Source organism: Bos taurus, chromosome 6 (genome assembly GCF_002263795.3).
Source record: "Bos taurus isolate L1 Dominette 01449 registration number 42190680 breed Hereford chromosome 6, ARS-UCD2.0, whole genome shotgun sequence".
In the NCBI taxonomy this organism is placed as follows: domain Eukaryota; kingdom Metazoa; phylum Chordata; class Mammalia; order Artiodactyla; family Bovidae; genus Bos; species Bos taurus.
In genome coordinates, this window is record NC_037333.1 from 26,641,613 (window position 1) to 26,658,036 (window position 16,424).

General features: G+C 40.5%; 1 protein-coding gene and 1 pseudogene across 4 annotated transcripts in view; one reads left to right on the forward strand and one right to left on the reverse strand.

The window, feature by feature from the left end:
* STPG2 (sperm tail PG-rich repeat containing 2) overlaps positions 1–16,424 on the forward strand; it is a 636,117-nt gene that overhangs the window by 264,640 nt on the left and 355,053 nt on the right. The window lies entirely within an intron of this gene.
* On the reverse strand, positions 13,811–14,755 carry LOC100301359 (DNA fragmentation factor subunit alpha pseudogene; annotated as a pseudogene).

Below are 16,424 nucleotides of genomic sequence, written 5' to 3' on the forward strand. Positions count from 1 at the left end.
TCTGGCTTACTTCACTCTGTATAATAGGCTCCAGTTTCATCCACCTCATTAGAACTGATTCAAATGTATTCTTTTTAATGACTGAGTAATACTCCATTGTGTATACGTACCACAGCTTTCTTATCCATTCGTCTGCTGATGGGCATCTAGGTTGCTTCCACGTCCTGGCTATTATAAACAGTGATGTGATGAACATTGGGGTACACGTATCTCTTTTAATTCTGGTTTCCTCAGTGTGTATGCTCAGCAGTGGGATTGCTGGGTCATATGGCGGTTCTATTTCTAGTTTTTTAAGGAATCTCCACACTGTTCTCCATAGTGGCTGTACTAGTTTGCATTCCCACCAACAGTGTAAGAGGGTTCCCTTTTCTTCACACCCTCTCCAGTATTTATTGCTTGTAGACATTTGGATCGCAGCCATTCTAACTGGCATGAAATGGTACCTCATTGTGGTTTTGATTTGAATTTCTCTGATAATGAGTGATGTTGAGCATCTTTTCATGTGTTTGTTAGCCATTTGTATGTCTTCTTTGGAGAAATGTCTATTTAGTTCTTTGGCCCACTTTTTGATTGGGTTGTTTATTTTTCTGGAATTGAGCTGTAGGAGTTGCTTGTGTATTTTTGAGATTAATTCTTTGTCTGTTTCTTCATTTGCTATTATTTTCTCCCATTCTGAAGGCTGTCTTTTCACCTTGCTTATAGTTTCTTTTGTTGTGCAGAAGCTTTTAATTTTAATTAGATCCCATTTGTTTATTTTTGCTTTTACTTTCAATATTCTGGGAGGTGGTCATAGAGGATCCTGCTGTGGTTTATGTTGGAGAGAGTTTTGCCTATGTTTTCCTCTAGCAGTTTTATAGTTTCTGGTCTTATGTTTAGATCTTTAATCCATTTTGAATTTATTTTTGTGTGTGGTGTTAGAAAGTGTTCTAGTTTCATTCTTTTACAAGTGGTTGCCCAGTTTTCCCAGCACCACTTGTTAAAAGAGATTGTCTTTTCTCCATTGTATATTCTTGCCTCCTTTGTCAAAGATAAGGTGTCTATAGGTGCGGGGATTTATCTCTGGGCTTTCTATTTTGTTCCATTGATCTATATGTCTGTCTTTGTACCAGTACCATACTGTCTTGATGACTGTGGCTTTGTAGTAGAGCCTGAAGTCAGGTAGGTTGATTCCTCCAGTTCCATTCTTCTTTCTCAAGATAGCTTTGGCTATTCGAGGTTTTTTGTATTTCCATACGAATTGTGAAATTATTTGTTCTAGCTCTGTGAAGAATACCATTGGTAGCTTGATAGGGATTGCATTGAATCTATAGATTGCTTTGGGTAGTATACTCATTTTCACTATATTGATTCTTCCAATCCATGAAAATGGCATATTTCTCCATCTATTAGTGTCCTCTTTGATTTCTTTCACCAGTGTTTTATAGTTTTCTATATATAATGGCACCCCATTCCAGTACTCTTGCCTGGAAAATCCCATGGATGGAGGGGCCTGATCGGCTGCAGTCCATGGGGTCGCTAGGAGTCGGACACGACTGAGCGACTTCACTTTCACTTTTCACTTTCATGCATTGGAGAAGGAAATGGCAACCCACTCCAGTGTTCTTGCCTGGAGAATCCCAGGGATGGGGGAACCTGGTGGACTGCCATCTCTGGGGTCTCACAGAGTCGGTCACGACTGAAGTGACTTAGCAGCAGCAGCAGCATATATAGGTCTTTAGTTTGTTTAGGTAGATATACTCCTAACTATTTTGTTCTTTTCGTTGCAATGGTGAATGGAATTGTTTCCTTAATTTCTCTTTCCGTTTTCTCATTGTTAGTGTATAGGAATGCAAGGGATTTCTGTGTGTTGATTTTATATCCTGCAACTTTACTATATTCGTTGATTAGCTCTAGTAATTTTCTGGTGGAGTCTTTAGGGTTTTCTATGTAGAGGATCATGTCATCTGCAAACAGTGAGAGTTTTACTTCTTCTTTTCCAATCTGGATTCCTTTTATTTCTTTTTCCACTCTGATTGCTGTGGCCAAAACTTCCAGAACTATGTTGAATAGTAGTGGTGAGGGTGGGCACCCTTGTCTTGTTCCTGACTTTAGAGGAAATGCTTTCAATTTATCACTGTTGAGGATAATGTTAGCTGTGGGTTTGTCATATATAGCTTTTATTATATTGAGGTACGTTCCTTCTATTCCTGCTTTCTGGAGAGTTTTTTTTTTTTTATCATAAATGGATGTTGAATTTTGTCAAAGGCTTTCTTTGTATCTATTGAGATAATCATATGGTTTTTATTTTTCAATTTGTTAATGTAGTGTATTACATTGATTGATTTACAGATATTGAAGAATCTGTGCATCCCTGGGATAAAGCCCACTTGGTCATGATGTATGATCTTTTTAATATGTTGTTGGATTCTGTTTGCCAGAATTTTGTTAAGGATTTTTTCATCTATGTTCATTAGTGATATTGGCCTGTAGTTTTTTTTTTTTTTTTTTGTGGCATCTTTGTCTGATTTTGGTATTAGGGTGATGGTGGCCTCATAGAATGAGTTTGGAAATTTACCTTTGTCTGCAATTTTCTGGAAGAGTTTGAGTAGGATAGGTGTTAGCTCTTCTCTAAATTTTTGGTAGAATTCAGCTGTGAAGCCGTCTGGACCTGGGCTTTTGTTTGTTGGAAGATTTCTGATTACAGTTTCAATTTCCATGCTTGTAATGGGTCTGTTAAGATTTTCTATTTCTTCCTGGTTCAATTTTGGAAAGTTGTACTTTTCTAAGAATTTGTCCATTTCTTCCAAGTTGTCCATTTTATTTGCATATAGTTACTGGTAATAGTGTCTTACAATCCTTTGTATTTCTGTGTTGTCTGTTGTGATCTCTCCATTTTCATTTCTAATTTTGTAGGTTTGATTTTTCTCCCTTTGTTTCTTGATGAGTCTGGCTAATGGTTTGTTAATTTTATTTATCTTCTCAAAGAACCACCTTTGGCTTTGATGGTTTTTGCTATGGTCTCTTTTGTTCCTTTTGCATTTATTTCTGCCCTAATTTTTAAGATTTCTTTCCTTCTATTAACCCTGGGGTTCTTCATTTCTTCCTTTTCTAGATGCTTTAGGTGTAGAGTTATGTTATTTATTTGACTTTTTTCTTGTTTCTTGAGGTAAGTCTGTATTGCCATGACCCTTCCCTTTAGCACTGCTTTTACAGTGTCCCATAGGTTTTGGGTTGTTATTTTCATTTTCATTCATTTCTGTGCATATTTTAATTTCTTTTTTGATTTCTTCTGTGATTTGTTGGTTATTCTGCAGCATGTTGTTCAGCCTCCATATATTTTAATTTTTAATAGTTTTTCTCCTGTAATCTTACTGCATTGTGGTCAGAAAAGATGCTTAAAATGATTTCAATTTTTTTTGAATTTACCAAGGTTATATTTGTGGCCCAGGATGTGATCTATCCTGGAGAAGGTTCCGTGTGTGCTTGAGAAAAAGGTGAAATTCATTGTTTTGGGGTGAAATGGCCTATAGATATCAATTAGGTCTAACTGGTCTATTGTATCATTTAAAGTTTGTGTTTCCTTGTTAATTTTCTTTTTAGTTGATCTATCCATAGTTGTGAGTGGGGTATTAAAGTCTCCCACTATTATTGTGTTATTGTTAATTTCCCCTTTCATACTTGTTAGCATTTGTCTTACGTATCGTGGTGCTCCTATGTTGGATGCATATATATTTATAATTGTTATATCTTCTTCTTGGATTGATCCTTTGATCATTATGTAGTGTCCATCTTTGTCTCTTTTCACAGCCTTTGTTTTAAAGTCTATTTTATCTGATATGCTTGCTTTCTTTTAGTCTCTATTTGCATGGAATATCTTTTTCCAGCCCTTCGTTTTCAGTCTGTATGTGTCCCTTGTTTTGAGGTGGGTCTCTTGTAGACAACATATATAGGGGTCTTGTTTTTGTATCCATTCAGCCAGTCTTTGTCTTTTGGTTGGGGCATTCAACCCATTTACGTTTAAGGTAATTATTGATAAGTATGATCCCATTGCCATTTACTTTATTATTTTGGGTTCAAGTTTATACACTCTTTCTGTGTTTCCTGTTTAGAGAAGATCCTTTAGCATTTGTTGGAGAGCTGGTTTGGTGGTGCTGAATTCTCTCAGCTTTTGCTTGTCTGTAAAGCTTTTGCTTTCTCCTTCATATTTGAATGACATCCTTGCTGGGTACAGTAATCTGGGCTGTAGGTTATTTTCTTTCATCACTTTAAGTATGTCCTGCCATTCCCTTCTGGCATGAAGAGTTTCTATTGAAAGATCAGCTGTTATCCTTATGGGAATCCCCTTATGTGTTATTTGTTGTTTTCCCCTTGCTGTTTTTAATATTTGTTCTTTGAGTTTGATCTTTGTTAATTTGATTAATATGTGTCTTGGGGTGTTTTGCCTTGGGTTTTGGGACTCTTTGGGTTTCTTGGACTTGGGTGATTATTTCCTTCCCCATTTTAGGGACGTTTTCCACTATGATCTTAAGTATTTTCTCATGGTCTTTCTTTTTGTCTTCTTCTTCTGGGACTCCTATGATTCGAATGTTGGGGCATTTAACATTGTCCCGGAGGTCTCTGAGGTTGTCCTCATTTCTTTTAATTCTTTTTTCCTCTCTGTTTCATTTATTTCTACCATTCTATCTTCTACCTCACTTATCCTGTCTTCTGCCTCAATTATTCTACTGTTGGTTCCCGCCAGAGTGTTTTTGATCTCATTTATTGCATTATTCATTATATATTGACTCTCTTTTATTTCTTCTAGGTCCTTGTTAAACCTTTCTTGCATCTTCTCAATCCTTGTCTCCAGGCTATTTATCTGTAACTCCAATTTGTTTTCAAGGTTTTGGATCATTTTCACTATCATTATTCTGAATTCTTTATCAGGTAGATTCCCTATCTCTTCCTCTTTTGTTTGATTTAGTGACATTTATTCTGTTCCTTTACCTGCCGGGTATTTCTCTGCCTTTTCATCTTGTTTATATTGCTGTGTTTGGGGCAGCCTTTCTGTATTCTGGCAGTTTTATGGTTTCTCTTTATTGTGGAGGTTCCTCCCTGTGGGTGGGGTTGGACAGATGGCTTGTCAAGGTTTCCTGGTTAGGGAAGCTTGTGTTGGTGTTCTGGGAGATGGAGCTGGATTTCTTCTCTCTGGAGTGCAATTAAGTGTCCAGTAATGAGTTACGAGATGTCAGTGGGTTTGGTGTGACTTTGGGCAGCCTGTATATTGAAGCTCAGGGCTATGTTCCTGTGTTGCTGGAGAATTTGCATGGTATGTCTTGCTCTGGAATTTGTTGGCCCTTGGGTGGTGCTTGGTTTCAGTGTAGGTATGGAGGTGTTTGATGAGCTCCTATTGATTAATGTTCCCTGGATTCAGAAGTTCTCAAATGTTCTCAGGATTTGGACTTAAGCCTCCTGCCTCTGGTTTTCAGTCTTATTCTTACAGTAGCCTCAAGACTTCTCCATCTATACAGCACTGATGATAAAACATCTAGGTTAATGATGAAAAGTTTCTCCACAGTAGGGACACCGAGAGAGGTACACAGAGTTACATGGAGAAGAGAAGATGGAGGAGGGAGCTAGAGGTGACCAGGAGGAGAAGAGGGGGAATCAAAATGCGAGAGAGCAAGCTAGCCAGTAATCACTTCCCTATGTCCTCTCTACAGTCTGGACCCCTCAGAGATGTTCACAGAGTTACACAGAGAAGAGAAGAGGGAGGAAGGAGACAGAGGTGGCCAGGAAGATAAAAGGGGGAATTGAAAGAGACAGATCCAGCCAGTAATCAGTTCCTAAAGTGTTCTCCACAACCCAGAACACACAAAGAGATTCACAGAGTTGGGTAGAGAAGAAAAGGGGGAGGGAGGAAATAGAGGCGGCCTGGTGGAGAAAGTCAAAAGGGGGAGAGAGCAATCAGGCCAGTGATCTCACTCCCAAGTAAAAATGGGTACTGAAGATTGGTTTCTTAAAGGTACAAAATTGATAACAAATACCAAAAAGCAAAGATTAAAAATCTAGAGTAGAGGTTAGATTCTCAAAAATACAGTATTAAAAAAAGTCACAAAAATTATAAAATATATATATATATGAAGTTTGCTTTAAAAATAGGGTATTTTTTTGGCAAGGTAATAGTAGGTTATAAAAATGAAAATTAAAGGAGTAATAGGGGACTTAAAAATGCAAAAAAATTTTTTTCAAATAAAAAAATGATAATAGTAAAAATATATCTAGGACTTTCTCTGGAGCTGTTGTGGACAATGTGGGGTCAGTTCATTTTCAGATTGGTCCAGCTTGTACTTCTCAAGATGTATAGGCCCCTTCCTATGTAGTCAGTGCTAACTACAGAGTTTTAACCTATTGCACCTGTTACTTCCAAAGTAGTTCCCTCTGTTTATTTTAGCTTCTTCTCTTCAGTGTCTGATTTCCACCCTGACACGGGGGCGGTGGTGGTCACTTTTTTTAGGCTCACTTGTTCAGTCGTGCTGTGTGGAGGGAGGAACACTGCAAACAAATATCACTGGCGTGTGCTCACAGTGATTCAGCCACACTGGGTTTGCCCCTGCTCACAGTGTGTGTGCTGTCCCAGTCTACACTGCTCAGGCTCTAGGCTGCTCTGGCAGGAACTGTCTGATGCTGGCCCTGGGTTGCATGCACTTCCCAGGTCAAAGCCGCTCAGGTTCAGGTTCTTGGATACTCCACAAAGGTGCAGACTTGGTTGGGCCAGCGTTTTGTGCCTGTTCCAGGTCCGAGCAGCTCAGGTGACCAGGTGCTTGGCGACAACAGTTGCCCCCAGTTGAAGGCTGTGTCTTATTGCCTCCCCCATCCCAGCTGCTTGGTTTTCTGGGTGTACAACGGGCACGCATTCTCAGGTGTGCTGTGTGTCTCTTCTGGAGAGCTGATCTCTGGCTCTGACCCTCCCAGGGGAGGTCGACCATCCAGAATCCCAAGAAGTCTTGGTTAGCAATGAAGTCTGCTAGCAGTTTGGTATAGGATGCCTCTGGGGCTGCGACTGCCCACTTCTGGCTCTGGCTGCCCTTGCCTGCCTGTCTCTGGAGGGGGTGGGCTGGTCCTCAGCCGGCTAGCTCTGTTCAGTCCTTTGTTCTGTGAGCGGGCCTGGTGGTGGCTTCAGTTCATTTCAGTTCAGTCGTTCAGTCATGCCCGACTCTTTGTGACCCCATGAATTGCAGCACACCAGGCCTCCCTGTCCGTCACCAGCTCCCAGAGTTTACCCAAACTCATGTCCATTGAGTTGGTGATGCCATCAAACCATCTCATCCTCTGTCATCCCCTTCTCCTGCCCCCAATCCCTCCCAGTATAAGGGTCTTTTTCAATGAGTCAACTCTTCACATGAGGTGGGCAAAGTATTGGAGTTTCAGCTTCAGCATCAGTCCTTCCAAAGAACACCCAGGACTGATCTCCTTTAAGATGGACTGATTGGATCTCCTTGCAGTCCAAGGGCCTCTCCACACACCACAGTTCAAAAGCATCAATTCTTCAGCCCTCAGCTTTCATCACAGTCCAACTCTCACATCCACACATGACCACTGGAAAAACCATAGCCTTGACTAGACGAATCTTTGTTGGCAAAGTAATGTGTCAGCTTTTTAATATGCTGTCTAGGTTGGTCATAACTTTCCTTCCAAGGAGTAAGCGTCTTTTATTTTCATGGCTGCAATCACCATCTGTAGTGATTTTGGAGCCCCCCAAAATAAAGTCTGACATTGTTTCCACTGTTTCCCCATCTGTTTGCCATGAAGTAATGGGACCAGATGCCATGATCTTCGTTTTCTGAGTGTTGAGCTTTAACCCAACTTTTTCACTCTCCCCTTTCACTTTCATCAAGAAGCTTTTTAGTTCCTTTTCACTTTCTGCCATAAGGGTGGTATCACCTGCATATCTCAGGTTATTGATATTTCTCCTGGCAATCTTGATTCCAGCTTGTGCTTCTTCTAGCCCAGGGTTTCTCATGATGTACTCTGCATAGAAGTTAACTAAGCAGGGTGACAATATACAGCCTTGACAAACTCCTTTTCCTATTTGGAACCAGTCTGTTGTTCCATGTCCAGTTCTAACTGTTGCTTCCTGACCTGCATACAGATTTCTCAAGAGACACGTCAGGTGGTCTGGTATTCCCATCTCTTTCAGAATTGTCCACAATTTATTGTGATCCACACAGTCAAAGGCTTTGGCATAGTCAATAAAGCAGAAATAGATGTTTTTCTGGAACTCTCTTGTTTTTTCCATGATCCAGCGGATGTTGGCAATTTGATCTCTGGTTCCTCTGCCTTTTCTAAATCCAGCTTGAACATCTGGAAGTTCGCGGTTCACGTATCGCTGAAGCCTGGCTTAGAGAATTTTGAGCTTTACTTTACTAGCATGTGAGATGAGTGCAATTGTGCGGTAGTTTCAACATTCTTTGGCATTGCCTTTCTTTGGGATTGGAATGAAAACTGACCTTCCCAGTCCTGTGGCCAGTGCTGAGTTTTCCAAATTCGCTGGCATATTGAGTGCAGCACTTTCACAGCATCATCTTTCAGGATTTTAAAGAGCTCAACTGGAATTCCATCACCTCCATTAGCTTTGTTCATAGTGATGCTTTCTAAGGCCCACTTGACATTCCAGGATGTCTGGCTCTAGGTGAGTGATCACACCATCATGATTATCTGGGTCATGAAGATCTTTTTTGTACAGTTCTTCTGTGTATTCTTGCCACCTCTTCTTAATATCTTCTGCTTCTATTAGGCCCATACCATTTGTGCCCTTTATCAAGCCCATCTGAAATGTTCCTTTGGTATCTCTAATTTTCTTGAAGAGATCTCTAGTCTTTCCCATTCTGTTGTTTTCCTCTATTTCTTTGCATTGATCGCTGAGGAAGGCTTTCTTGTCTCTCCTTGCTATCCTTCGGAACTCTGCATTCAAATGGGAATATCTTTCCTTTTCTCCTTTGTGTTTCACTTCTCTTCTTTTCACAGCTATTTGTAAGGCCTCCTCAGACAACCATTTTGCTTTTTTGCATTTCTTTTCCATGGGGATGGTCTTGATCCCTGTCTCCTGTACAATGTCATGAACCTCTGTGCATAGTTCATCAGGCACTCTGTCTATCAGATCTAGTCCCTTAATTCTCTTTCTCACTTCCACTGTGTTAGGGCTTTTCACGGAATAGCTATATCACAGTCTGGGTTGCTATCTCAAGTTAAAACCCTCAGATTTCCCTTGGGGCATTCATGCTTGGTCCTTACCCTCAGCAATGCAGCCCGCGCCTCCCTGTCCACCCCCCCGCTTGCTAGTAGGGATGCAAGCATCTGGGCTGCTGCTCTGCTGGGAGTTGCTGTTAGGCACGTAATCTGTGGGTTTTAATTATTTATTTATTTTTCCTCCTGATTATTTTGCCCTGTGAGATTCCAGGGCTCGCCACAGACCCGCCAGAGAGAGTGTTTCCTGGTGTTTGGAAACGTCTCTCTTTTTTAAGCCTCCCTTCCGAGGGCGTATCTGTCCCTACATCTTTTGTCTCTCTTTTTATCTTTTATATTTTGTCCTACCTCCTTTCAAACACAATGGGCTGCCTTCTGGGTGCCTGATGTCCTCTGCCATTATTCAGAAGTTGTTTTGTGGAATTTGCTCAGGATTCAAATGTTCTTTTGATGAATTTGTGGGGGAGAAAGTGGTCTTCCTTCCTATTCCTCCGCCATCTTAGGACTGCCTCCCAAATAGTCTTCTTAAGGTATATTATTTTTTATGATGTCTTGTGGGTCTAAACATTATACATTAGTAGTGTGTTTGTTTTTTATTGCTGTATATAATAAATTATCACAAACTCAGTGCCTTAAACCAAACCCCTGTATTAGCCCACAGTTCTGTTGGTCAGAAGTCTGGACATCTCATTGAGGTTATATGGTTAACCTCTCAAAAAGGTTAAAAAATCAGTGTTGGTGAAACTAGACTCTTACTTGAAGGTTCCAGGGAAATATCTGTCCCCACATTCATTCAAGCTGTTGACTGAATTAAGGTCTTCATGGTTTTAGGATTGGGGTCCCTGTTTCTTTGCTACAGTCAACCAGTGGGCTACTCTGAGCTCTGGTTGAATGCAACCTGCCTGCATGCCTTGGCACATGGCTTCCTCTATCCTTAAGCTAGGAGAGGCATATCAAAATCTTACTGTGCTTCAGATATTTGACTGCCTCATCTGCCACTAGGTAGAGAAAACTCTACTTTTAAAGGACTCACCTAATTGGGTCAGGTTCATCCAATAATCCAGAGAAGGCAGTGGCACCCCACTCCAGTACTCTTGCCTGGAAAATCCAATGGATGGAGGAGCCTGGTGGGCTGCAGTCCATGGGGTTGCGATGAGTTGGACATGACTGAGTGACTTCACTTTCACTTTTCACTTTTGTGCATTGGAGAAGGACATGGCAACCCACTCCAGTGTTCTTGCCTGGAGAATCCCAGGGACGGGGGAGCCTGGTGGGCTGCCGTCTCTGGGGTCGCACAGAGCCAGACACGACTGAAGTGACTTAGCAGCAGCAGCAGCATCCAATAATCTCCATATTTTAAGATCAGTTGTTGTTTAGTTTCTAAGTTGTGTCTAACTCTTTGTGACCCCGTGGACTGTAGCTGTCCAGGCCCCTCGGTCCATGGGATTTTCCAGGCAAGAACACTAGAGTAGGTTGCCATTTCCTTCTCTAGGGGATCTTCCCGGCCCACGCATTGAACCCACATTGCCTGCATTGGCAAGCAGATTCTTTACCACTGATCCACTAGGGAAGATCCATTGACTGATACTTCAGTTACATCAACAAAAATTCCTTCATAGTAGTTGACAGATTAGTGTTTGTTTCGTTAACCAGGAGATAGGAATCTTGGAATGATATATTTAAAATTCTGCTTATCAGAATTCGCTTACTCAATATAGTGAACACATTCCTCAATTTTTCCTTCTTTTGATGTCATTATATCTCTAATTTATTTGTATATAGGACTTGAGTTTTCTCCATTAGTGCTGGTTAAGACATTTTAGTTATTTGATTTTTGTGTTTTTTCCCTTCCATATTTCACTTGGGTTTTAAATTTTAAATATTGACAGTGATTGTTCAGCACTTGAAAATTATCATTCAATTGTATTTTAGCTTCCATTGTTTCTGTATAGAATTCAGAATCACCTAAATATTGTCCATCTAACTATTGCTTCCTTGAAGATAATGTATATTTGTTCTCAAGATAGTTTAAATATGTTTCTTTTTCTTCGGTTTATAACAGTTTTACTATGATGAACCTAGGTATGATTTTCTATATATTTATCCTGATACATATATACACTGTTTTTTGAGTTTATGCCTTGATGTCTCCCCCCGCCCCAAATTTGGAAAGTTCTGTCAAACAAACAAATATATTTTTTGCTTCCAGGAGTTTAAAGGCAGAAATGGAAAATAGGTAGAAGAAAATATTAAAAATGTATAAACAAATTTATATATTATTTTTAAGTGAGCTGTAAATATATTGAACAAATTAATGTTATCTGATCATCTTAACCATTTTAAGTGTATAGTTCTGTGGTATTAAATACATCCATTTCTTCAACCATTATTGCCATCCATCTTCAGAACTCTTTCCATCTTTTAAAACTGAAACTCTGTAGTCATTAAACAATTACTCCCATTGTCCCTCCCACAGCATCTACAAATCTGAGACTTGAGGGGAAATGGATGTCTTCCGCAGTATATACTATGGGCATGTGAATCTTAAAGAAGAAAGAAAAAAGAAACAAATCTGGGGGTTTGAATATGAGCTCCATCTGTTGTAATTTTACTTCTGAGTAGGACTTCCCTGGTGGCTGAGACGGAAAAGCATCTGCCTACAATGCAGGAGGCCTGGGTTCGATCCCTGGGTTGGGAAGATTCTCTAGAGAAGGAAATGGCCACCCACTCCAGTACTCTTGCTGGAAAATCCTATGGATGGAGGAGGGTGGTAGGTTACAGACCATGGGTTCACAAAGAATAGGACACGACTGAGCAATTTCACTTCACTTCAGTACCAGCTATATCACTGGCCAGATTATAACCCTGGGTTCCTGTCTAGCTTACATGTTCATCACAGCTTGTGTTGTCTTGTTGGTTGAAAGAAATCAGAATGCACCAGACACAAGTTATACTAGTCCTTGAAAAACCCTTGCAAAATGAAAAGAATGTTCTGAGAATAATGTGATATTAGCATTAGGGTTGGGGAGAAGTGTAAGAGTACAGGATATTGAATAAAGTGCATTTTCTTGATTTGAAGATGCCATAGAGTGTCCAGCACAGTCAATAAGCAAACTCACATCATGAGATTTTGTGAAAATGAGTGTGAATAGAATTTCGTACAGTGTTTTGGAAAAGAGAAAAATACAATTTATACACAATGTCTAAACATTAGAATACTTTCTAGTTCTCAACAGCAACATTAGAAACTATAAGACTGTGCACAATGCCTTTCAAATGCCCAGAGAAAATAATTTCCAATCCAGAATTCTCTTCTCACACACAGGATCAATCTAGCATGAAGGTTAAAAAAAAAGGAGGTTTTCAGATACATAAGTTCTCACCAAATTTATCTTCCCTAAACACTTTTTCAACAAATTAGCAGAGTATGTGTACCCCCAGGCAAGGGTGCCATGAATTCAGAAGACACAAGATCCAGGATTCAATACAGAAAAAGGACAAAGGAGTTCCTAGGATATTGCTACAGATAAATCCTAGAAGGCAGCCAAGCATCAGACCTTAGCAGAAGGGCAAAACAAGAGTAGTGTCTCCAGGAATAAAATGAATATTATAAGTTACCTGTTATGCTTGACTATAGAAGAGTTATAGATGATATTTTATATTATCAATAGGGTCTATAGGCATGCTAGGAGCTTCCCTGGTGGCTCAGATGATAAAGAATCTTGCAATGTGGGAGGCCTGGGTTCGATCCCTGGGTTGGGAATATCCCCTGGAGGAGGGCATGGCAACCCACTCCAGTATTCTTGCCTGGAGAATCCCCACAGACTGAGGAGCCTGGTGGGCTGTGGTCCATGGAGTTGCAAAGAGTCAGACATGACTGAGTGACTAAGCACTGCACAGCATAGGCATGCTAAATACATGGAAAAGCAAAGAAGAAAGAAAAGTTCTCGAAGAACTTAAAATGGACCAGGAAAGACAGTGAAATGAGTGGCACAGCTATGAACAATATTTGTGTATTCATAATATGAAAACTAAATATCAGTTTTAAGTGGGTCTACCGATTATATCTAATTATTACAACATTTTGGTCAGAAATTATGATTTTCAAGTTTTAATTTAACATGTTGAAAAGAGTCTGTCATGTCCGACTCTTTGAGACTCCATGGACTATACAGTCCATGGAATTCTCCAGGCCAGAATACTGAGTGGGTAGCTTTTCCCTTTTCCAGGGGATCTTCCTAAAACAGGAATCAAACCCAGGTCTCCTGCCTTGCAGGTGGATTCTTTACCAGCTGAGCTACTAAGGAAGCCCAATTTAACACATTAGTGGTGGTGGTGGTGGTGGCGGCAGTTTAGTTGATAAGTTGTGTCTAACTCTTGTGACCCCGTGGACAGAGGAGCCTGACAGGTTACAGTCCATGGGATTCTCCAGGCAAGAATACTGGAGTGGGTTGCCATTTCTTTCTCCAAGGGATCTTCCCAACCCAGGAATCAAACCCCGGTCTCCTGAATTGTAGGCAGATTCTTTACCAACTGAGCTACAAGAGAAGTTCTGCATGTAATGATAGGCAAATTGGCAGCTATAATGCAGGGTCTGCAGAGGTGAAAAAATCCCGATACAAGTGTCTCCCTCCAAAGGTCAGGGTCCCTGGTGCTTGCCCACTTCCAGATCCGGACCAGACAAACTCAGCTCTGGGGCAGATTTCTCCTTTAGCACTAAGAGGATCTGGCTTGCAGGCATAATGTCTGAGGAGCGCTTTCTAACGCCCGTCTCAGCAGCGTCCCTTTCATCCCCGAGGTCAGCTCTGGACTCTTGCTGCTTCAACAAGATGCTGCCTTCCTTCTCCAAAGCTTGGAGGTAAAGTTCCACGAGCTGTCTGGACTGACGGGCTTCCTCTTTCTGGTCAAGCACCTGCTGGAGGGTGTTCTGGAGCCCCTGGACTACCACATGATTTTGGCCGAGTTCCTGAGGCAGCTCCGAACATGGGTCATCAGTGAGCATCTGGAGCTCCTCCTTGGACATCAGGATGATGCTGGATAGGTCTTCCTTCAGCTGCCTGGCCACGTTCTTCCACTTCAGCCCTGCCCCGCTGTCTGTTTCATCTCTGTGGAAGGACTCTTGGGTTATCCAAGCTGTACCTCCATCTGAATTGTGTGTCCACTTCTCATTCCCAGCCAATGCCACAAACTTAGTATTGGCAGGAAGACACAGGAAGTAATCATAGTCATCCACTATGGTGCCATCCTCTTCCAGGACCAGGGTGACTGGCGCCTGGGACTTATCGATGGCCAGAATGTCAGAAGCCTTGTTCCTCAGCTCCTCGAGGCATGAGGCTGCCATGCCGTGCTGTTCGCGGCTGTTGTTGCAGCGCAGCAGACACTGCTTTAGAGCCCAGATCTCGCCGGGTTCTGGAGCTGCAGGGCTGCTGGCCACCTCCATTTTCTTCAGGGTGGGACCAGACTGACACGGAGAAGTCAGGTAGTCTGGGGCGCTGGAGTCTTCCTCAACTCCACCCCCCACGGCATGCTGGGAAATGGAGCTGAGCAACCAGGGAAGCCCAATTTAACACCTTAGGTTCAGATAATCCTGTTCCTAAAGCTTAATTATTTCCATGCAGTAGAGTACTACAGTTGAATACATGAAAAATATGTTTTAGTCAGATATAATATTCTTTTCAAGCAAGCCGTGTTGAATTTTTGGAGCAGATCCTTTTCAGAAATGCTACACTGTTCTAAAATTAAATTAAAATTCAAACACTTGGAACATAGAAATTAACTCAATTTATATTAGAAGATATAATAAAAGATTTTACATAGTTCAGTGTAGGATAATTGTTATATAAAGTGTATCTAGATGATTCTGCAAATTTATTAAAACTCAATACTGTATGATATGATAGTTTTATATGGTAGCTTTCCAGAAAGCTCATATTATCCAATTTGCTATAATTGTTGGAACTGCATTTCAATTAAACACTTAGCAATTTCCTTGTTCTTTTTGAAATATTTTGAAACCCATTAGTGTGTCAGTGACTTGGCATTGCTCTCTAATTGCAATAGATTTCGAGTGATAAAAATTGATTTTTTTGTAGCGTACTTTGTAGAGTCAGCATTGGTTACCTGAATATGTTACGATTCTCTTAAAATATTATTTGATGTTGCTAGAAGGTTTCATTGTCTGAATTCAAGATTATATATGCAGATTATTCTTCACTGCAGAGTGATTTGTATTTTGAGGAAATGTAATGAAATGTGAAATCCTAGGAAATATTAGGATATTGAAAACATATTTTAAAAGCCTCTTTACATATAAAGCTAAATTTTCCCATCATAGCTTCAGTGTATCTGTTAGCATTTTAGGGATCATAGATGTAATTTTTGTTATAAGTATATTACTATTACAAAGCAATAACAGAAATATTAAATTTATAATTTCAGAGGACAAACATTTATCTGATTATAATCAGTAACTTCCACGCCATGTACTTTTTATAATAAAAACATTTATTAAAACATTATAGAAAGTACAAAATCATTACTTTATATCTCAAAGGTTTTTTATAAACACCCATATAACCATTATCAAATGAAGAAACAGAACATTACAAGCATCCTTAACCCCCTACTTCTTTTGCCCCAAAGTAGCCACTGTTCTGGTTTTTGACACCATTGGTTTATTTTCACTGTTTCAACTTTTATAAAAATTGAATATGGTGGGTTCTGTTTTGTGTCTGGCTTCTTTCTCTCAACCTCTTAATTTGTAGGCTGTCATCTATGTTGCTGCAAGTAGCAGTAATTAGTTCATTTTCAATATAATATATCACACTTTCTTTATCCATTTGACTACTGATGGAAATTTAGGTTGTTTCTAGTTTAGTGCTTTTATGAATAGTGTTGAAGTTGTTGTTGTTCAGTCACTTAGCCATGTCCAACTCTTTGTGACCCATGGACTGGAGCAGTCCAGGCTTCTCTGTCCTTTGTCATCTCCCAGAGCTTGCTTAATCTCATGTCCATTGAGTTGGTGATGCCTTCCAACCATCTCATCCTCTGTCGTCCCCTCCTCCTCCTGCCTTCAGTCTTTCCCAGCATCAGGGTCTTTTTCAGTGAGTCATCTCTTTGCATCAGGTGGCCAAAGTACTAGAACTTCAGCTTCAGCATCAGTCCTTCCAGTGAATATTCAGGACTGATTTCCTTTAGGATGGATGGGTTGGATCTCCTTG